The sequence below is a fragment of the Carassius auratus genome, unplaced genomic scaffold, assembly GCF_003368295.1.
Source record: "Carassius auratus strain Wakin unplaced genomic scaffold, ASM336829v1 scaf_tig00005214, whole genome shotgun sequence".
Classification (NCBI taxonomy): domain Eukaryota; kingdom Metazoa; phylum Chordata; class Actinopteri; order Cypriniformes; family Cyprinidae; genus Carassius; species Carassius auratus.
In genome coordinates, this window is record NW_020523638.1 from 560,022 (window position 1) to 583,212 (window position 23,191).

Here is a 23,191-nt window from a genome sequence, read left to right on the forward strand (position 1 = left end):
TTTTATGATTATGTATTAACTTTAATTATATATATATATATATATATATATATATATATATAGCATAAACTATATAAAAACAATTTCTTTTAATTACCTTATGCATCATCATTTTCAATAAGAGAGCACTCCCTTTATGAGGTCACTGGTCACTGTGGAAAAGAAGTAACAGTAGATGAGAACGAGGCTTTCAATGGATATCAGATGGCTTCTGAAAAAAGACTGTGCAGAAAGATGTGTCAATTTAAGTCAAGTCAGTTTTATTTGTATAGGGCTTTTCACATAACACATTTTTTTCAAAGCAGCTTTGCAGAAAATCATGATGTTTATGTTTATAATATCTTCATGTCAAGTTGCAATTAGACAGTTGGAGCTGGACAGTAATATAGTTTGTACTTCGCACCGATACAAGCAAGCAAGCAGCTGGGATTTGCTATATTGTTTATCATTTATGTGATACTGTATGTGTGCTGATAAAAATGGAAATACATAAAGCTGGAATACGCCACACAAATTTTGCCCAGATTTAAGTGTTGAGTGATAAGTGAAATGCAATGTTCCCTTAATATTCATATTACCACAAATAATTATACATAGCATTTTAAATGGTTTTATATATATATATATATATATATATATATATATATATATATATATATATATATATATATATACAACTTTATATAAAGAGCTGAGCAATAATATAGTTACATTTTGTGACAAAATATCAAATAATGCAGTTTAGATTTACTATATAGTACAGTATATATCACTTTACATTGGTGTACTGTATGTACAGTATGTGGATAAAGTTAGATATATAGGGCCCTATTTTAACGATCTAAATGCAAAGTGTAAAGCACACGGCACATGTACACTCAGGGCATGTCCAAATCCACTTTTGCTATTGGTCATGGTCTAAACGGGTTGTCCCTCTTCTCTTAATGAGTAATGGGTGTTTTTTGGGCGTAACGTGCAATAAATCAATCAGAGTCTCATCTTCCATTCCCTTTAAGAGCCAGTTGCACTGGCCATAACGGATTTGCTATTTACACGGCGGAATTTGACAGAATGCATCTCCGAGATGAAACAGAGCTGTTCGTGTGCGAGCAAATAGATACATGCGATGACTATCCACTATGAAATGTAGGCATATATATATATATATATATATATATATATAATTTTATTTTTATTTTTTTTAATTAGCCTGCAAAAAATTTGCCGGGTGAATTATAGGGCCCATAATATATATCCAACTGACTAGAATATTTATCTCTATATTCATAGTATATATCCAACTTCATATAGAGAACTGTGTGATAATAGTTTACATTTTGTGAATACATAAACAATCATGCAGCTGAGAATTGTGTGTCCAGGAATGATTTGCAAATGATTTTTTAACATTGCTTTTAACAACTACAAGTCAAAAAATGGGAACTGACTGCGGAAATTGACTAATACACACACAGTACAGAAATGTCAGCAGTGTAAGGACTACAATGGTGTTTCTCTGGGCTTTTCTGATCGACTTACATACAAAAGTATCATTCTAGCGTCCTGTTAGTCTTTGTATACAGCTGAAAAGGACACCATTCCCACTCCTTTGAAAAATAGCCCTACAGCATACTTGTACAATAACTCATTGCTAAAACTAAAGAAACTGACTTGAGGGCTCATAGGAGAAATACAGATAAACGTGCTCAAAGAGATGAAGCCATGTTCATGGTTCCCATAAGCTCCAGATGTTTTTAAGTGTAATCTACTTTGTGTATGTTATGCAAACACACATGTACACATACATACAGCCACAATCAAACCCCCTTGATCTGAAACCGGACCCTATCGGTGTGATGGTTTTAAAGATAGACCGATGTCTGAATGGATTTCTATGGCTGACGCATTAGGAGCTCAGTGACTGATCTCAGTTGTATGGTAGTTTCAGGTTACGCTTGTTCAGGATTTGACGAAGAAAAAGAAAATCAATATAAAGTCAAAGAAACTCATAGGAAAGGAATATCACAAATTATATCACTTATGCATCTTATGTGATCCTCTATAGACTCAATATTTCAGACTGATTTGTCATTTACTTGTAACTATTTGCCTAAAAAGCATTTTTGAATTTCTTTAAAAGATATGATTTTAGGAATAGACCACTGTTTCTTTCAGCGTGGAAATAAGGGGCGAGCTATTAATCAATACTAAAAAACTATTAATGAATGTTCCCTGGGAATTGAACCTATGACCTTTTGTGCTGCTAACACAATGCACTACCACTGAGCCACAGGAACACAAGCATCATCCCAACCCTTTCCTCTTTTACATAATCATTAAAATAGCACTTTTAATGCCAAATTAAATCAATGTTTGCTGTGTTAAAAAAAATTCCATTATGCATATAAAATAAATTAATATAACAAAATATATATTTTTATTTCTTTAGCAATGCTGAAAAGTATTCTTATCTAATTTCTTTCTTCAGTTAATGTATATTTTAAAGCTGCTTGGCTATCTTCATTTGAAAACAAAAATACTGATTGAGAAAACTGCTTTACACATTTATCATGACTATTTCAACATATCTATGTTAATATTATCTCACTTGTTTTTATTTTTATGTCACATATTTTAGAGGATCCTTGAAGTCTCCTATAAAAGAACAAACCATGTTTAATTTGGGAAGGGAGTGTAAAGAGAAGGAGGCACAGACTCACCGTGAAAGAAAAGGGGTGAAAGATGAGAAAAAGATGAAACTCTTACCACAGGCGTTGAGAAGCTTCATGACACACATCTACAGGGCCTCCTCGTCCCAACACCATTCCTGAAACACCCAAATACAGGATTTCATTACTCATCACAACATGATAGTCCAACATCAAGCAAAATCTGTCCGGTGAACTGAATTCAGTGTTGAAGGCATAGTTCACCCAGAAATCACAATTTGCTGATAATCTACTTAGCCTCTGGCCATCCAAGATGTAGATGAGACTGTTTCATCATCAGATTTGGAGAAACGTAGCGTTGCATCGCTTGCTCACCAGTGGATCCTCTGCAGTGAATGGGTGCCATCAGAACGAGAGTCCAAACAGCTGATAAAAACCATCACAATAATCCAGGAGTAATCCAGGCAGGAAGTGAGATAAACAGCTGTGTGTTTGTAAGAATTAATGCTTCCTTCAGTTAAAAAGTCCACCCCCTGTTGTCTTCTCACATCAAAATCCACTGACATTTGTTTAGAAATGTTATGGACAGTTTGTTAATGGTGCTTAATCTGTGCATATTTCTCTCCTCAATTACAAGAGATGAGTTTACCAGAGGAGAAAGTGATATTATGGATAGAGGAATCATATTTTAGAATCAATGGTTTGAAGTTAAAACCATCTTAATGATGGATTATAATCTATTACAAACATGCAGCTCTTTACTTAACAAAGACACTAATTGATGGACAAGAGAAGTGTGGGTTACCTGTGGATTATTGTGATGTTTTTATCAGCTGTTTGGACTCTTATTCTGACGGCACCCATTCACTGCAGAAGATCAGTTGGTGAGCAAGTGATGTGATGCTACATTCCTCCAAATCAGTTCTGATGAAGATCAACTCATCTCAGACGGCCTGATGGTGAGTAAATTAAATTTTTTTGAAAATGTAGTTGAAACATATATTCAGCATAGTAAAGCTGCTAATTTTAGTACTCCATATATAAGAGACGAGGCAAACATGATATTCTTTGACAGACAATAAATGTGAAGGAGAATGACAAGTGCTCTCTAAAGTGCTTTATCTTCAGACAGTTATAGTTACTGATCCACAGGCTCAGCTCAAAATCACTGTTATTCATGCCACGTGAACTTTGGCCTTGCACTAGAACGTGCATCTCTCAAAAAGAAAAATATTTAGCTCTAGACTACTTGTTTTATGGCAGTTTTTACATTTTACATTTTCTATTTATTTTTCATTTAAATTCAGTTTAAAAGAAAAGTTAATGTTTCCAAAGGGAACGAGAAATCACAATCAACAGTGAGCAAAAATAACCAAGAAATAATGTACAGTAAGCCCTAACTTACATTATTTTGTAAATTATCCCTTGCCTTGCCTTGCCTTGACTTTAAAGAACTATTTCTACTTTGGCTGACCCTCGAAAATGACTGGTGTATCAGATTGATTCATTCATATTTAATTCAGTTTTCACTAGCATGAACCAGTCAGAAGAGGGGAGGGGAGTTTGTCATTACAGCACAAAGCAAACGCAACACAATCTCAGTGATGATGCAGTTCTTTCAGGGAACATCTTAGTCATCACACTCACCTTTAAAGAAGACGTATGTAAGAAACCTAATGTGGTGCTTTTGTATTTTAGCTAACACAGTCTGACATCTAACATTTCTTAAACCTCTGTGTCCTCCAGAACAGACGGATGAACACACCTATCACAGCTTTTGTTCTAGAGCTGATATTCTCCCAGATTATTTATAGCCAGTTCCTCTTCAGGAACTTGAGCTGCGTTGAGAACGATTGGGGAACGGCCCCAGCGTGACATCTCTGAATCATGTGTGTAATCAGTCCAATGGATGGGCGAGACGTCATAGGCGGGTGACATCAGAGACCAGGAAGCATAAAAGCCAGAGAGACACAGCCGGCACCAGCCTTTCTGTCTTCAGCAAGCGCTCTCTGTGTGTGTGTACTGTTCAAAGAACTTTACGTTTGTGAGTTTTATTTAGTGTTGTTTGTCATCCCCCAAAAGTATGCCAAAAGCACCCTCCAAGACCAAACACAAAATGGGCGAAGGCAAGCAGCGTTTCAGACTGTGTGTTCCTCCCTGTCCTCGCTATATCACAGGCGGGGATACACACAGTTTGTGCGTTGTTTGCCTGGGAGCTTTGGGAGCTCGAGAGACTGACTCCCTTAGTAGATTATTTAGCAGCATGGAAACTACTGCCAAATGTGTCTCAATGGGTCCTGCACACTGTATAAAGAGGCTACACGATACAGTTTGGTTCTCCTCCGGTGGTGGGTCCCGAGCAGGCTCTGGTTATGGAACAGGAAGTGCACGCTCTTCTGAGGAAGGAGGCCATCGAGGTGGTCCCTCCTAACGACAGGGAGTCAGGGTTCTACAGCCGGTACTTCATTGTTCCAAAGAAGGATGGGGGGTTGCGTCCCATTTTAGATCTGCGTCTAGTGAACCGCTCAGTCAAGAGACTGAAGTTCAGGATGCTCACACTCAAACAGGTTGTGTCTCAGATCAGGTCCAAGGACTGGTTTGTCACGATAGATCTAAAAGATGCATATTTCCATATCTCCATCCTTCCCCTACACAGGAAGTTTCTGAGGTTTGTTTTCGGGGGCGAAGCGTACCAATATTGAGTACTTCCCTTTGGCCTTGCACTCTCACCCCGCACTTTCACGAAGTGTGTTGATGCAGCCCTGGCTCCGCTACGACTCCAGGGCATCCGCATACTGAACTATATCAACGATTGGTTGATTTTAGCTCAATCAGAGCAGATGGCGGTTCGGCATCAAGATGTCATTCTCGTCCACATGAGAGAGCTGGGGTTAAGACTGAACGCCAAGAAAAGTGTGCTTTCTCCAGTACAGAGAACCACTTATCTGGGCGTGGTGTGGGATTCGACCACAATGCAGGCACACATGTCACCTGCTCGGATCGAGTCGATTCTCGCCGCAGTCGCGAGAGTGAGAGAAGGCCAGTTACTTACTGTCAAGCGGTTTCAAAAACTGCTCGGTCTGATGGCAGCTGCGTCCAACGGGATACCTATTGGCCTGCTGTACGTGAGATCCCTACAGTGGTGGCTCAAGACCAAGGGGTTATCCCCGAGGGGAAACCCACTTCGCATGATCAAGGTCACGTGGCGCTGCCTACGTGCCTTGGATATGTGGAGGAAGCCTTGGTTCTTGTCTCAGGGCCCGGTTCTGGGAGCTCCTTGTCGCCGCGTGATGCTAGCGACGGACGCGTCCCTCACCAGCTGGGGTGCGGTCATGAGTGGCCACCCTGCCCGCGATCTGTGGGGTGGTCGCCATCTGACATGGCACATCAACTGCCTGGAGATGCTGGCCGTGCAGCGTGCACTCCGTTATTTTCTCCCAGACCTAGGAGGTCACCATGTGTTGGTGCGCACCGACAACACAACGGTGGTCTCTTACAACAACCACCAAGGAGGTCTGCACTCACACCGTCTAAACAAACTAGCATACCAGATCCTTGTGTGGGCTCAGGACAAATTCCTCTCACTCAGAGCGGTTCACATTCCTGGGCATATGAATATGGGAGCAGACATCCTGTCGAGGCAGGGGCCGAGGCCCAGGGAATGGCGGCTTCACACCGAGGTGGTGAAGCAGATTTGGAGAGTTTTTGGCCAGGCTCAGGTGGACCTGTTTGCAATGCGAGTGACATTGCACTGTCCCATCTGGTTCTCTCTGACTCATCCAGCTCCACTGGGGCTGGACGCCATGGTACAGACATGGCCGAGGCTTCATCTGTGCGCCTTTCCCCCCATTGCTCTGCTCCCGGGAGTTCTGGAGAGAGTGCGCCGGGATGGAGTCCGGCTACTGTTAGTACCCCCGTTCTGTTAGTAGCCCCGTTTCTCCGCAGGGTTGACCCACTCCACACTGAAGGTCTACGTGGCGGCCATTGCAGCCTGCCACGCCCCTCTCGGTGGCCAGTCAGAGGGCAGACACCCCGTTGTTACATGTTTCATCCGTGGTGCGCTGAGGCTGAGGCCTCCAGTACGGCCTGTCCTACTTTAGGCCTTCAGTCCTCCTCCTTTCAGGGAGCCAGAACAGAAGAAACTTAATTGTATGTGTCCAACAATCTTAATAAATTTTCAGATATTTGGGAGCCATTTTTGGCTCACCTTGACAAATATAACACTGAGTTGGACCAGCAAGGGAGTTCATAGAGTGCCAACCACCTTTACCATCTCTGTTTAGTACTTGTGTTGAGATTCTAGTAGATTCAGCAGTGTACTTAATTATTGTTGTTTTTAAAATTTGCCCTGTTTTTATTTTATTTATTTTTTTTGGTGTCTGTGTTCTGTTTTGCTTGTGGTTTCTATTCTGTATATTTTTCCTGTCTGTTTTTTCTTTTCTTACTTGTATACAAAATTCTAAAAAAAAAAAAAAAAAAAAAAAATTGTATGTGTCCAGTGCGAGCATTGGACACATAAGCCCACAGAGCTGCCCTGTGGAGAAGGGCGACCAGTTGTTTGTTTGTTATGGTCCCCCTAAGAGAGGTCTTCCTGCTACTAAACAGACCCTCAGCCGGTAGATAGTAGATGCTATTTATTTGCATATGAGTCCTCTGACCTCCCCTCTCCCCTTGGGGGCAAGGCTCACTCCACTAGAAGTGTGGCGGCCTCCAAGGCCTTCCTAGCAGGTGTCTCTATGCGTGACATCTGCGAGGCTGCGGGGTGGTCCCCGCCCTTGACCTTTGTAAGATTTTACGGTCTAGATTTACAAGCCGCTCCCGGCCCCTCTGTTCTCTCGTCCTAGTTGTGCAGTTTCCCACACTGGCAGAGATTTGTAAGTCTGGCGGCGTGGCCATTATTGTCCCCAATCGTTCTCGACGCAGCTCGAGTTCCTGAAGAGGAACGTCTAAGTTTACGTATGTAACCCTGGTTCCTCAAAGGAACGAGACGCTGCGTCACAGTGCCACACTTCCAGCATCTCTGGCCGGTGATTGCTTCATCCTTTGAGGCTGGTGCCGGCTGTGTCTCTCCGGCTTTTATGCTTCCTGGTCTCTGACGTCACCCACCTATGACGTCTCGCCCATCCATTGGACTGATTACACACATAATTCAGAGACGTCACGCTGGGGGCGTTCCCCAATCGTTCTCAACGCAGCGTCTCGTTCCTTCGAGGAACCAGGGTTACATACGTAACCTTAGACGATTTTCCCTGTGCTCTCCTATCTAGTGGAAAATCAAGTCTTGTCTCTGGAGAGAAAACAGCAGACAACCTCTAAGAAAGATGAGAGATGCTTTCCAAGACCAATGCCAGTTCAGCATGTCCCCTTGACTCATGAAGAAAAAGTTTTACAAACCTACAGATCAGATTATATAGCCTACACAGCTTTTCATTATTAGCTGTTATTTGGGTTTAAAAAAAATAAATAAATAAAAGTAGATTTTTACATTTTCAGAAGAAAATGCGAGTGGATCTATCTTTCTTGTCTGTTTGTAATCCATCTTTCAGACTTTCAGCTTTTAAGATAATTTTAAAGTTATGTTAGAGATGTTTGTAATCCATCTTTCAGACTTTCAGCTTTTAAGATAATTTTAAAGTTATGTTAGAGATGCATAAATACATAGATATATTACATTTCAGGCTAATATTATTTTCATATTATGGCCGATAACCATTGTTGGTTACAAATGAAAAGTATTTTCAGTTATTGAAATTAAGCAATATAATACCTTAGATGACAAACATAAAAAAATAAATTATATATATATTATATTATATATATATACATACATACATACATACATACATACATACACACATACACACACACATTTACAGTGTTATTTTAGTATTATTTATATAGTATATATTATATATAGTAATACTATATATTATGAATTAGCTTTTTTTATTTAACTTACAATATTCTAAACAAATCACAAAATAGATAAGTTAAAGAATAAAATCAGTTGTTTTTAACGCCACTTGTAAATTTAAGCATCATATTATAGTTAAATAAAAAATATGAATTTGCTAAAGATACATTTAACATTGTTATACTTAGTGTTATTAAAGATTATAGCTCAAATAAATGTAAGCCGATGGTAATCTAAATGTTAAGAATAAAAATTAGTATCACAATTTAATGGATAATTCACCCAAAAATGAGATTACCAAATTATTTACTCACTCCTCAAGGCATCCTAGGTGTGTATGACTTTCTACTTTCAGACAAATACAGAATTATATTAAAAAATGTCCTGGCTCTTCCAAGCTTTACAATGGCAGTGAATTGGGGTCCAGATTTTAAAGCCCAATAAAGTGCATCCGATATAAGTGCATTCATCATAAAAGTGGTCCACATGGCTCCGGGGGTTAATAAAGGCCTCCTGAAGGACGTGGGTGTAGAGTAAGCTCTGGAGAGAATATGCTAAAGTTAAAAATTTGGATAATTTTATTACACAAGTGCATCAATTCACTTCAGGAGGCCTTTATTAACTGCCTGGGGTTGTGTGGAGTACTTTTTATGATGGATGGACGCACTTTGTTGTGCTTTAAAATCTTGACCCCCATTCACTGCCATTGTAAAGCTTGGAAGAGCCAGGACATTTTTTAATAAAACTGTGATTGCATTTGTCTGAAAAAAAGAAGAAGAAAAAGAGGACAGTAAGTAAATCATGGGGCAATTTTCATTTTTGGGTGAACTTTCCCTTTAAATACACAGTATAAACTAATACTGATAAATTACAAAATCTCTAGTATCATCTAATAACTGATATGGTACTAATATAACATGCTTCCCTGTGTAATAATAATGTAATCATACTAAAATGTGACTCGTGTTTCACTGTACTAATATGAGGCAATGTGGAGTCACTGGAGTTCACTGGACAGATGAATCATAGGGTAAGGTGTGCTTATTTTTATGTTCACATTGGTGACATGTTTACGACAGCAAGCACAAGTCAACAGTCACCAAAAAACAGATGAATCCTGTACAAACAGACACAGCTCAGTGTGTGTCCTGTACCCGTCCTCATCTGTGTCCTCAGCGCATCACTTACACTGCAAGAGAGGAGAAAGAACACGAGAATCCTAAAAATATCCTGCTGCATCTCCCACATTAAACCAGCAAGATCTCTCTTCCTCTTCTTATTCCTACTGCATTATGTAACATCAGATCGGTTGCTATGGAAAACGAGACTTCTCAGTCCACACATCTGAACAAGCTCAATCTAGTCACACTCTACACAGAGACGCATGTGTAGAGTGCGTCTCTTTTATTGGCCTTTTTGCTACTTTATATTGTGAGCGGAGTGTAGAGAGGACAAGAAACTAATGAGGAAATGGATGTTTGCTTTGCTTTCATGTAACAGTCTCCACCTCAGAAATGAATTTTCTGCTCATGTAACCCAGGCCAAACATGTGGGGCAAAATTGGCAATAATATAACACAGACCACTATACAAAATTCAATCAAATACTGATGGTCAAAATCAAGTCCCACCCCAAATGACTTCCCATGTAAAATTCACTTTACATTCCATGTTGTCTTAAACAGCAATCTTGCAGCAATAACAGAGGAGCAGACAGTAATGTGGATGTCATGAGCACTGAAGGTTTTGTGCAGTCAGCCGCGGGTGAGAGCTGGTTGGCTTGTAAGCAGCTTTGATCTTGGTATAGAATAGACAATTTGAATTAACAAGGTATTAATGTTATTTAAAGGTATATAAAAAATGTTACTGCATGAAAGAGTCACACTACGCTGCCGGAAGGAACACAGAGCCGAGGATAATTGAAAAGAGTCTTTATTAATCCAACACAGGGGTAAAACCAACATTGGCTACTTTTACATGCACACTTTTTGGTTCAGTCGGACTGAATTCCTTACGATTGTTGAATCTGATTGTAGTGTTTACATGAACGCTAAATAAAGTGATCCAGTTGATGTGCTGGTTTATATGTCCTTTCAGTTTCATGGTTCAATCCGTTCGAGTGTTTACCTGCACACTCAACTGAATTAGAAGAGGAATTAACCACCCCCTTCTATTTGATCGAAATTTCATTTGGATCAAGCTCAATCGGATCGATTTAAGTGTTTATATGAACGTTTTTCAATCCGATTGAGCTGTCAATCCGATTACAAATGGATTATTTGGGTGCATGTAAACATAGCCATTGAGAACAGGAGAAAGACACATGTACTTGACTGGTAAACCCAACAAAATTGAACTGAAAGGATTTGGGTTTTAAAGGCAGGATAATAAGGGACTGACAGGTGCGGGGAAGCAATTACTGATCAAACTAAACAAGGAAAGGAAACAGACCAAATAAAGAAAAACAGGAACTGACACACGTGACAACAGGTCCAATCCTGACAGAAAGCACACTGTATGAGAGAAAGTATTGGGACACCTGACCATTACACCAACTGGGACTTTAATGTCATTGCATTCTAAATACAGACAATAATATGGAGTTGGTCCCCACTTTACAGCTAAAGCAGCTTCCACTCTTCTAGGAAGGCTTTCCACAAGATTTTGCAGTGTTTCTTTGGGAATTTTTGCCCATTCATCCAGTTTGTGAGGTCAAGCACTGATGTTAGACGTGAAGGCCTGCTTCACAATCTCCATTCCAGTTAACTCCAAAGATGTTTGGTGGGGTTGAGGACTGGGATCTGTGTAGGACAGTCAAGTTCCTCATCCAATCATGTCTTGGGCCTAGCTTTACACCACTCTATCCAATGCATAGCCTTGTAGTAGTGTAATGCTTTGCCATTAATAAAAAGAAGAAGAAGAAGAAGAAGAAAAGATGAATAGGAATGTTAACAGATAGCTCTTTTTAGGAATATTAGATTTTAGATTAATAGAAGAATTTAGGTTAATATTCAAGACAAAAGTCTTTATGACAAGGCTTGTGGTCCCATACTACACTATCCACTAGCATAGGGAACCGTTATATTTAAACTCCAGCACATACATGAGACGATGGGCTTAATTTTTGTCATATGTGAGATGGAAGACTAGAATGGTTGGAGTAGGGTCCTGACATGTCTCAAGGGAAATCAGACACATATTCTGTATGTGCACATGGATGCACAAATACACTCATGCAAAGGCAGTGGTCTGTGCACAGAGATGGAGTTGACATCTTTACTAGCATAGCTCAAAATCATTAAAGGTCATTAAAGGTGCAGTAGGGAACTTTTGTAAAAAAAATATTTTTTACATATTTATTAAACCTGTCATTATGTCCTGACAGTAGAATATGAGACAGATAATCTGTGAAAAAAATCAAGCTCCTCTGGCTCCTCCCAGTGGTCCTATTGCCATTTGCAGTAACAGACCGCTCCCGGTAAAAAACAACCAATCAGAGCTGCGGTCCGTAACTTTGTTTGTGTTCAAAATGTAGAAAAATGTATATAATAAGCGAGTACACCATGAATCCATTTTCCAAACCGTGTTTTTAGCTTGTCCTGAATCACTAGGGTGCACCTATAATAAGTGTTTATATTCTGACTATTTTAGATTGCTTCGGGGATACCGCGGCGGAGTAACCCAGTACCTTTGTGATTCTTCATAGACATAAACAGAGAGAAGTAGTTCCGGCTACGATGTTCTTCCGCAAGATGCAAGCAGTTCTGTTTATTAACCGCTAGAGCGTCAAAAGTTACCAACTGCAGCTTTAATAGGATATCATCACTGACAATCTGTAATAATTACTGTCACAGAGAATCTTTGAAGCCTATTGCTCTGTTAGCAGCAGATGGAACTTTAGATTCATAAAGACTAGATTTTCACATTTCCTAAAGAAAAGATGAGTGGTGACTGTCCGTTAGGCAAAATTTCGAATTTTAATATCAACCATTTATCCTTTATTGGGCATCAAATAACTAAGAATCATTATAGGTATAGAACAGGGATTCATGCATCCCTTCACAAACACACTAATTATTATGGTTTGTTGTTATATAATGGCTGTAGAGACTCGTAAAGCATGCATTTAATTCGATTGATGGATACAACAATAAACAATGCTCTTGCTCAGGCACTAGATGACCAGGCTTTGAATGCCTTCATAACAATTAATGTTATTGCAGACAGCAGGCTGGTGCATGTGTGTGGGCCTGGTTTTGTGAAGTGCAAGCCATCTCTCTCTTTCACACACACACACACATACACACATAATGTGAAGGATTAAGTGTTTCGAGCCCAGCCATTGTGCTGTTGCCCATGGGCGACACTCTGCATATATTTATTAGATGATGCCTTGGTGTTTGAGTCCATGTGTTCATGAGCGTGTTGTTCTTTTGTGTGTATATAACTATTTAGCTATTATATTTAATTCAAGTACAGCTGCTTTAAGTGTGTTGTCAGCAATGTTGATATGTGGGCGTTTTTTTCTGTCAAATTTTTTATGAGACAAAACTGAAACATGAGCTAATGGCTCAACTGATGGATGTTTATGGAAGCATCCATTTTGGCTTTATTGTGTTAGAACGCTGTACTGGCAGCAGGACGGGGCATAAAACACTGAAACACATTACAGACCTCTGGCCAACAGCACCACGGGATACCAATGATACCGTATAGAAAGAAAGAGCCTTATTTAAGAGAATATCTGTGGTTAAGATGGTTTATATACTTTATACAGGCCTGCGTGTGCATCTACTTTCCTTATGGCTATTTCCATAGAATGTGTTGAAAAATGTTAGACATAGTGGAATGAAAAAAACTTTAACTTTAACTTTAACTGCATTTTAACAGGTGTCATGCACAAAAGACGAGGAAAAGTGTTCTAAAATGTTTAGAAAAAGCATTGGATTTCTAATAAATTGGTTGAGTGAATAATTCAATGACTCAATAAGACAGTAACTGCCTTTCCGACTCATCGAAAATACCCAATAGTCTGCAACCAGCAAACTATAAAATGTAAGTTACATAAATCAAATAAAAATAACTAAATAACAGTATAATTTATCTATCTATCCATCTGATCTGTGGACTTCAGTCTATTCTCCAACAATTTCTACTTAACAACCAGTCACAGGAATTAGCATGATCCAAAAAATGCTAATGATAATCTTTAAAGACCAAAGTCAGGCAAACTACACTAGTTGAGCTAGCTGTATACGATAACTTTCTGGAAGTTATACAATAAATCCTGCTTTCACTTGAGGTTTCATAATGTCTGTCATAGTCCATCCTCCAAAACAGATCCCTGTGTCTCGAAACATACTGATCTCAGTTCAGCAACAACATGACCAGCAAGCGTCTGTGAAAGATAAGTGAGGGTAGAACAGTTTCATAGAACGAAATGAATAAATGCCACATATGTTTAAACTCAAGACCTTTTGGTTGGCTATTATTTTAATATCACTGTCTTGTTGGACCACTAGTCAACAAATCCTCTGAACACTAAACAGAGCAGTTGATGTTTAGTGATGTTTTAAAAGATATTATGGCAAAATGATCGCTTTCCTTATTCAAACTGATTTTTTTGTTTTTCCTGAATATGATTGACCTGAAGAATGAAAGCTGTATCATAGGCTACACTTGGGAAATTATGAGCTTTATTAACACTTATCAACACTAGGGTGTGTGACAATAATCTTAGCTCAAGATATACAGATTCTTGGTTCACTAGAATGAGGCAATATTTCAATTATATTTTTAAGACTTTTTTATGACAAAATATGTCTTTTAATCATACAAACCAAAACAATGCAGTTGTACTTTGATTTACTTTAACTAATCTAGGGCTGTAACTAATAATTAGTTTGGTAATCAAGTAATCTACTGATTATTTTGACAATTGAGTAATCTGATATTTTTTTAGACCTAAGTGGACAACAGGCTTTAGTATGAATATTTATATATACGCTATATTATTATGAGGCAATAATAATTGTTACAAATAAAGTGTATATAAAAAAATCAATTACATTGTTTTGTTGATTGGGCCACCTGCAAACTCAGAACCAGGGTTCGAACTGTTATTTTGAAATCGTTATGTACAACAAATCGCATACTTAGAAATATGTTGAGAAATTCTCCTGCATTGGCATAGGTTTATACATGATTTACGTAACAAATCTAGTGAAATTACAGGTACTGTTTTCCCAGAAGAATGTGGACTGAGATGGAGATGCGCTACATGCTTGTAAATGATAACCGTGCAACACAAAACGAGTCAGAATTTATATGCATTGCTAAATGAAACCCAACTAACAGCGCATGCAATAAAAGACTGAACAATATAATGCAAGCAATAACAAAGGTTTCACCACAAACACAACTTTACTAATTTACTAATATCACAAGACCGCTTTTCGTGAGATCTCGTGCACTGCTGAAAGGCAGGCAAAACGGTTCTGCATTTATATCAGACATGCTGCATCGTTAATTTAGCATAAAAAATATTGTTTTATTGAGGAAAAGGAATAACACATATTTCATATATACTGCGCTTTAAAAATTCAAGTACTTTTCAAGTACCTTCTCAAAAATATGGCAGTTTTCCAGGACTTAAATTTCAAAAAGTCAAATTCAAGCAAATTTTATGCACCTCGTACGAACCCTGGCTCACAGCTGATGCTCAAATCACTGGATAGAGTAGAGTCAAAGATGTGCACTTTACACTGAAATAAATTTGTTGTAGGATTTACTTTGAAACAATCTTCACTCACTGCTAATATATTTCACAAATGATTACAAAACAGCAAATAACAAACTGTTTAAGACAAAATGTTGAAGAAGAAAGACAACCTGAATGTTACTAAAAATTATCTAGACCAAAATCTATTAGATCCGTATCAGTAATACATCACTAAAATTGAAATACTATAGGGGGTATACAACTTATAGCCAGGTTAATCATTTAAAAAACTTCACTGTAAAAAATGTTTAATAGTAGAAGACTGAAAAAATGCTATGGTAAAAATCTGTTAGTAAACAGTGTGTTCCCTTACTATACACAGAAAAAAAAACTGTAATAGATCTAATAAAATAATAATAATAATAATAACTGTTTAATGCACACTTTTTTTTGGAAGTGGAAAAGAACAGGTTATTTAATAATTTACAGCGTGAAAAAAACATAAATTGACATTCTTAAAATCCCTCCTGACAACTCACATTTGATGGTTTTACTTAGGGCTTTATGTAACAGTAATCTTTCTTGCATTATTTCATTGTCATGTGTGTTAGAGTTCTGGCACAGCTGCTGTTTTTTTTCTGTTTTTTTAACAGTGAGTGTAAATTGTTGCTCCTCAATAGACATAAAAAAGAGATGCGTCTAGCTCAGGGACTCCTGTACATTGTCTGGTTCCGGCAACAGAGCCCCTGCAGCAGGGCAACTGGGTGACGGTGAGGCAGCGTAGTCGTGGGTCAAAACACCGCTCTTCTGTTCCGATCAAAACATTAAACAGGTTCTCCCCACTCAGTGATGCACCCACTGAGAAACCTGATGAAAGTGCTCTAGTTATTGGTGATTCTATTGTACGGAATGTGAATATAGAGACACCAGCCACCATAGTCAAATGTTTACCGGGAGCGAGAGCGCCTGACATCTTGGCAAATTTAAAAGTGCTGGCTAATGCTAAACGTAAATACAGTAAGATTGTTATTCATGCCGGCGCTAATGATGTTCGACTTCGCCAGTCTGAGATCACTAAAAATAACTTTAAAGAGGTGTGTGAACTTGCAAGCACGATGTCAGACACTGTAATATGCTCTGGTCCCCTCCCTGCTTACCGTGGTGACGAGATGCATAGCAGATTGTCATCACTCAATGGCTGGATGTCTAAGTGGTGCCCACAGAATAACATAGGTTTCATAGACAATTGGACGAGCTTTTGGGGCAGACCTGACCTGTTTAAAAGAGATGGTCTTCATCCCTCCTGGGGTGGCGCCACTCTTCTCTCTAGAAATATGGCACATAGTCTTAGTGTTTATACTTGACTAACTGGGGCCCAGGTCAGGAAGCAGACAGACTGGCTAAACCGACCGTCTGCTAGCTGCCTCCCGTCACAGAGGTCAGTTAATTCTCAGCACATAGAGACTCTTTCACCTAGATATCACACTATAGAGACTGTGTCTGTTCCCCGAACTAGAAAATACAAAAAACGTCCAAACCAAGTTAAGGTTAACAATTTAATTGAGGTTCAACAAATAAAAAACAAATGCAATATGGATAAACAAATGATAAAGATTGGCTTATTGAATATCAGATCCATTTCTACGAAAACACTTTTTGTAAATAATATGATAACTGATCATAATATAGATGTGCTCTGTTTGACATACACATAAAATACTAATATGCTTTTAATATCCAAATCCGTTAAAGGATTTTTAGGCTGCATTAATTAGGTAAACCGGAACCGGAAACACTTCACATAACACCGGACTTTCTACATCATTAGAAGAATGGCATCTACGCTAATATTTGTCTGTTTCTCTCTTGTTCCGAGGTCACCGTGGCCACCAGATCCAGTCTGTATCCAGATCAGAGGGTCACTGCAGTCACCCGGATCCAGTACTTATCCAGACCAGATGGTGGATCAGCACCTAGAAAGGACCTCTACTGCCCTGAAAGACAGCGGAGACCAGGACAACTACAGCCCCAGATACAGATCCCCTGTAAAGACCTTGTCTCAGAGGAGCACCAGGACAAGACCACAGGAAACAGATGATTCTTCTGCACAATCTGACTTTGCTGCAGCCTGGAATTGAACTACTGGTTTCGTCTGGTCAGAGGAGAACTGGCCCCCCAACTGAGCCTGGTTTCTCCCAAGGTTTTTTTCTCCATTCTGTCACCGATGGAGTTTCGGTTCCTTGCCGCTGTCGCCTCTGGCTTGCTTAGTTGGGGTCACTTCATCTACAGCGATATCATTGACTTGATTGCAAATAAATGCACAGACACTATTTAAACTGAACAGAGATGACATAACTGAATTCAATGATGAACTGCCTTTAACTGTCATTTTGCATTATCGAGACACTGTTTTCCAAATGAATGTTGTTCAGTGCTTTGACGCAATATATTTTGTTTAAAGCACTATATAAATAAAGGTGATTGATTGATTGATTGATTGAGTGTCCTTTGTTTTTGTCAATGCAATGAAAGTCAGTGGGGTCCAGTATTGTTTAGACCCCCTGACTTAAAGTATCTTCTTTTTGTATTCTACAGGTTGTGTAATGGCGCATCTCATCTCATTCATTTTTAGGTGAACTTGAAAAACAACTATTATGTCATCTTCTTTTTGATTATACAATGAAACATCAGACCCCACTTAATTTCATTGCATTGACTAAAAGACATTCTTCAAAGTATTTTCTTTTATAGTTCCACAAAAGAAAGTTATACAGGTTTTTTAAATGATGACGGAATCAACTAGCTTGACCTGAAACTCTCTTTTGCTTTGGTCTGGTTTTTCTTTCTTTAGCCTCCACACCCATCCCATCTGCTGTTCCTAAACTCAGGCATTTGCCATCAGTCCTCTACTTTCAACAAGCAGGAACTATCTTCCACTTCTTCAGAGATTCACCTCAGCCCTTCACACAAGGCTAAAGTTTGACACTCCTTATAAACGCTCAATCAAAGCAGAATCAGGCATATAATTATCCAGTCAATACAAGCTCAAATCAATTCTTGAAATGCTCATCATCAGTAAATAAAGTCACTGTGCACTAAAAACAAACATGCATGGAAAAATCAACTCTGTAATATTTTGCATTTCTATATCCTTCAACATACCCTCGTTCCCCTCTCCATCTCTCCAGTTATCCCTGCATGGGTCTATCAGATTGCAAAGGGGTTGGTCAAATTTTAATTAAAATTATATAGAAGGGTCCTATGTAATCCCTCCCTGGTTAAAAAGCTTGAAGCACGAGCACAATGGACTTGTGTCTTTGCTTTATTCTGTCCTAAGGCTGTTATCAAATCCATCCGGTGAATGCACTTGTCAAGCAGACACACGCTCTAAACACACATTTACACTACATCCCAGCCCCAGACCATAGAGGTCATGTTTATGCATAAGAATAATGTTTGTTGAAGAGTATAAAGTTGGTCCTACTATAATGACAACCTGTTGCCAAGGTTGTCCTTTTTTAATGAGAGATGACAAAAACGTGTCCCTGCAGAGTATAATTGTCTATGCACTCCAGTCGTTGACACAAGAATATGTATTTTTAATATAAAAACAGCCTGTTTTTCAACACCTACCAAATCAGCCTCATATAGTGCATAAAGGGCTGATTGTCTGAGATTGGTAGTGGGTTTCAGAGACGTCTTTAATGAGCAGTAAGACTCTGGCTGATGAGTCATCACAGCAGATGGCTGCTTTAGAGCAAGCAGATGGCATGCTGCATGTAGTCAATTGATCCACAGATCTCAGTTATATCGGACGGCCACATACCCTCATCCTCTCAAAGGTATTGTATATGAATGTTAGGTGTATTACATAATCTAGAGCAGTGTTTCTCAAACTTTTTCAGCCCAAGGACCACTTTATCTCTCATTTTTTTTCTGAGGACCACCTAACAGAATCCCACTCTAACACGCCCCCAAAAACCAACAAAATAGGAAGGATAAGCTACATTTAAGTTTAATATGCGACTGTTTCAAGTCAAAAACTAATTATTCAAACACAAATGCAATGATATGATCAGAAATTATTATATTAATTTTTATTTAATTTGAAAAAGTAAATGCGAAATGAGTTGCAGCTTAATATGAACAACAAACTGCACATGTGAAAAAAAACATCCTAGGTCCCACTTAATGCCATTCCATTAGTTTAAAACTGAGGTGGTGGGTATAGGAAGTCCATGGTTGTAACTATGGTAACAATAAAATGCTGAAAAGAATGTTCCCCTTAATGTCCATTATCACTGAAATTACTGGGATTTTACACATGAAACAAAACTAGAACATTACAAAACTAATAGATCTGTGGATTTTAGATTTTGAGATTTCCATATAAAACTTTAACGTGAATATTAATGAGATGGGTGGTGCTGCTTATCACACAACAGTTTCTGAATGTCTGGCTCCAAAGAGGAAAGTTTTAGGTCATCTTTTCGCGGACCACTAGGGGGCGATGGCGGACCACTAGTGGTCCGCGGACTACACTTTAAGAATTACTGATCTAGAGGCAGCATGAGACGTGAGTGTTTGATGTATACAGAGATATTTAAACAGACAGTTTGGTTGAATTGATCAAGCAGACGTTTGTTCAAGAGCTCAGGCACACTTTGAGTATTGTTGTTGATATTAACAGCCACTGGTTAATTGGATTCAGAAACCTATCCTACGGAGACAGTTTATTGCACGTCAGCTACTGATAATTAAGATCTCTCATGGTCAGGGGATTGATGGTCTCAGTAATTAACATCCTGTACATTCCTTTGAGATTTTAGGCAAAACATTTAAAACAAAGCTACTTAGAATAAATGATATAGCCTGTATGATCTGCCTTAAAGCTGTCGGTGTTATACAGTGTGACACAACTAAATACTGTGTACAAACATATTCACTGTTTACAAAGAGCAGGGTGTAAAATGGTTGAGAATACACAAATTATTCACTTTCAAATATTTGTTTGTGTTTACTGGTACTAGTTTTGCTACTAAGTACTTTAGTTGCAACTATTCCGATAGTTACTATCTTTTTTCTATAAGTAATTGAATTGGCATTAGTACATATGTATTAGACAGTACTGTGCTTTTTTATTGTTACAAATAATGTTTTTTTTAATCTAATATATGTCAAATACAGAAACAGGGTGTTAAACTTTTAAAGACCTTTAAGAAAAATTAATGCCATATAGTAAGTGGACTAGCAATGTCTATGGCAACATTAAATTGTAAAATGACTTAAAGCATGTTTTTAAAAGCACTAAACTATTAATTATATAAATTGGTAGTCACTGAAAATAAATTGGATAGATAGTCTCATAGGCTGCGTTTATGATGGCACAAAATAAAATCCCATTTATTAATCATGTGATACAGATCAAATATTGTTGCACATGTGTTAACACAAAAATCTGCACAAGATCGATTTTTTTTGCATCCTCCTTATCCACTTCCAAATGTGGTTTTAAATTGGATACATATTCAATATCTGGACATCTGACCTATACATCTTAATCCCATTGCAATTCCAAACTATGACAAGGCCAAGGGGACGCAGTATCAAATAAATAGGATGGGGAAGTACTGTACTAGTGCTAGTACAATTAAAGCTAGAACAGGGCTGCACGAATATGACAAAAACCACATTTGTTGATTATTCCCTTGAAATCGTATTTTGCGCTTATTAGTTACGATTATCATTATTTACATCGAACGGTGTTTATACTATTGTTTGATGCCACTGCATGCCATATTTTATATTAAAATAAACAAGCTGAAAACACTCTAACTGAAAAACAGTTTGCACTTTTCCATAGTTTTAAGCCTCAAATGTCAAATATACATAGCATTGGTTTCTTCTTTAAATAATAATAATAAAAAAAAATAATACTAAAATATACTTAAACTAAAATTAAAACAATGGAAAAACCCCTTAAGATAACATGGAGAAGGAAAAAAAAACATCTTAAGCACAAAGAATAACATAAGTGGACTGAACGATTAATTGGCACTTTGAACAATTACGTAATTGTGGCATCCATAATTGCAATCGCGATTAGAAATTCGATTAATTGTGCACTATAGCAACTATTGGGATACTTAGCATCTAATGCATAGGACTGGAATAGGCAACAGCATCAACTAAAACACATGTCAGTGATTTCTATCTTTGCCAAATTGTAAATGTGCAATTTGTTACCGGTTAATATGGAATAGTTACTTGGATGATGAATAGCAGCAAATTATTAATAACATGAAAGTGCTAGTAAAATATTAAACAGATACTATTAAGTGTTGAAATGGCTTGCCATAGGCACCTGCTCTCCTGCTCGGTCGCCTCGTGTTATGTAAAAGCATCGCATCTTCCTGCCATAATCATCTGACTACATCAATCATGTGGCGATTTGGGATTGTAGTTTGACAAAGAGCCAGCCACAACACTTAAGCCATCAGCTGCACTTGCTCCGATACTTTAACATCACCGTCAGACTTGAATAATTAATCTATACAATATTGTATAGATTTTTTTGAGTAACAAACCAGGCACCAACAACAAAACAGGAATTCTGGAGCATTTCTTGCGCTGGCTGCTAAAATGCAACTTTGCAAATAGCACTTGAATTTATTCAAACAGATACTGTATGTGAATTATAAACTTACCTATCCAGCAAATACTATCCCAAAATAATACTATCTCCACGCGCACCTGCGATATAATCCTCCCGATTAATTCCACAAAAATAAATATGCCTTTGAGGAATGCAGCGGGCAAACCAAACTGAGTGTGTGCTGTATTCGCTCGAACTGTTTGCCAACTACCAGCCACAAACATTTATCTGTCGTGCCTCCGCATGTCGTGTGACAGATAGCGGGAACGCGCGCGCTCCGTTGACCGCTGGTTCAATCCATTCGCGCACCGAGGGGTTTAACGAAAACATGACACTGCACATTCACACTGCACTGGGATTAAACCACACCAAAACAATATGCCATAGTTTGCCTTTCAATAAACGTCTATCATGTTTATACTATATGAATTAACATTTATAACGCATTTCAGTCACGTAGCCTACGCAAGTTGGAATAGTTGCTACGAGGTTTATCTGTAACAGATTTTGCGTTCTAAAAAACAACGTCACATCCTTAAGAATTCTTAAAAATATTCGGTTCTTTTAACTTTTTTATTATTACAAAATTAAGTGTGTTTTATGAGGCGAATTCTTTATTAAATATATATATCACACCACCAGGTCTAGAACTCGTTTCTCTCATGGTCTCTCTCCAGTAGATGACTTCAATGGCCGTGGATGCAGTTTTCTGGATGATGGAGTTAGGGTGTGCTGCTGTATTCTCACTCCCCTCCAGCTGTAGCAGAGGGGTGATGACACCTACAGTGATTCGGTCTTACCTGGAAACAGGAAGACAATGAGACTCTAATCTAATCCAGGGGTTTTCAAACTGGGGTCGAGGACCCCCAGAGGGCCACAAGGGAGTGCTAAGGGGTGAGCGGGAAAGTTAAGAGAAAATATTGTGTAAAAAAAAAAAAAAAACTTATTCTGATATTATCTTCTTACTGATCAGAAATTATAAAAGATTATTTAATTCTGCAGTCAACATTTCTCTTCAGGTTTTTTCATCAAAAAAGTATGTTAATGGTGAGTGAAAAAATATGTAAATTTAATGTTTTCAAGGTAATGTTTTACTCATTTATAATATTTTTTTGTTTATAATATGAGTAACCCTGTAGCACAACATTTGAAACAACATCTGTGTAATATCTTTATAGATAACGTTTTCTACAGGACCCACACAAGTGATAGAATAATATAGAATTAGAAATT

General features: G+C 38.2%; 1 long non-coding RNA gene across 1 annotated transcript; it reads right to left on the minus strand.

Moving 5' to 3' along the window:
- Positions 1-97: 97 nt before the first annotated feature.
- On the minus strand, positions 98-22,300 carry LOC113070696 (uncharacterized). Its single transcript, XR_003279984.1, has 3 exons — positions 22,011-22,300; positions 2,767-2,827; positions 98-145 (listed from the first exon to the last, which is right to left on the minus strand). It is a non-coding gene; the product is annotated as an uncharacterized LOC113070696 (long non-coding RNA).
- Between the last annotated feature and the right edge of the window lie 891 nt (positions 22,301-23,191).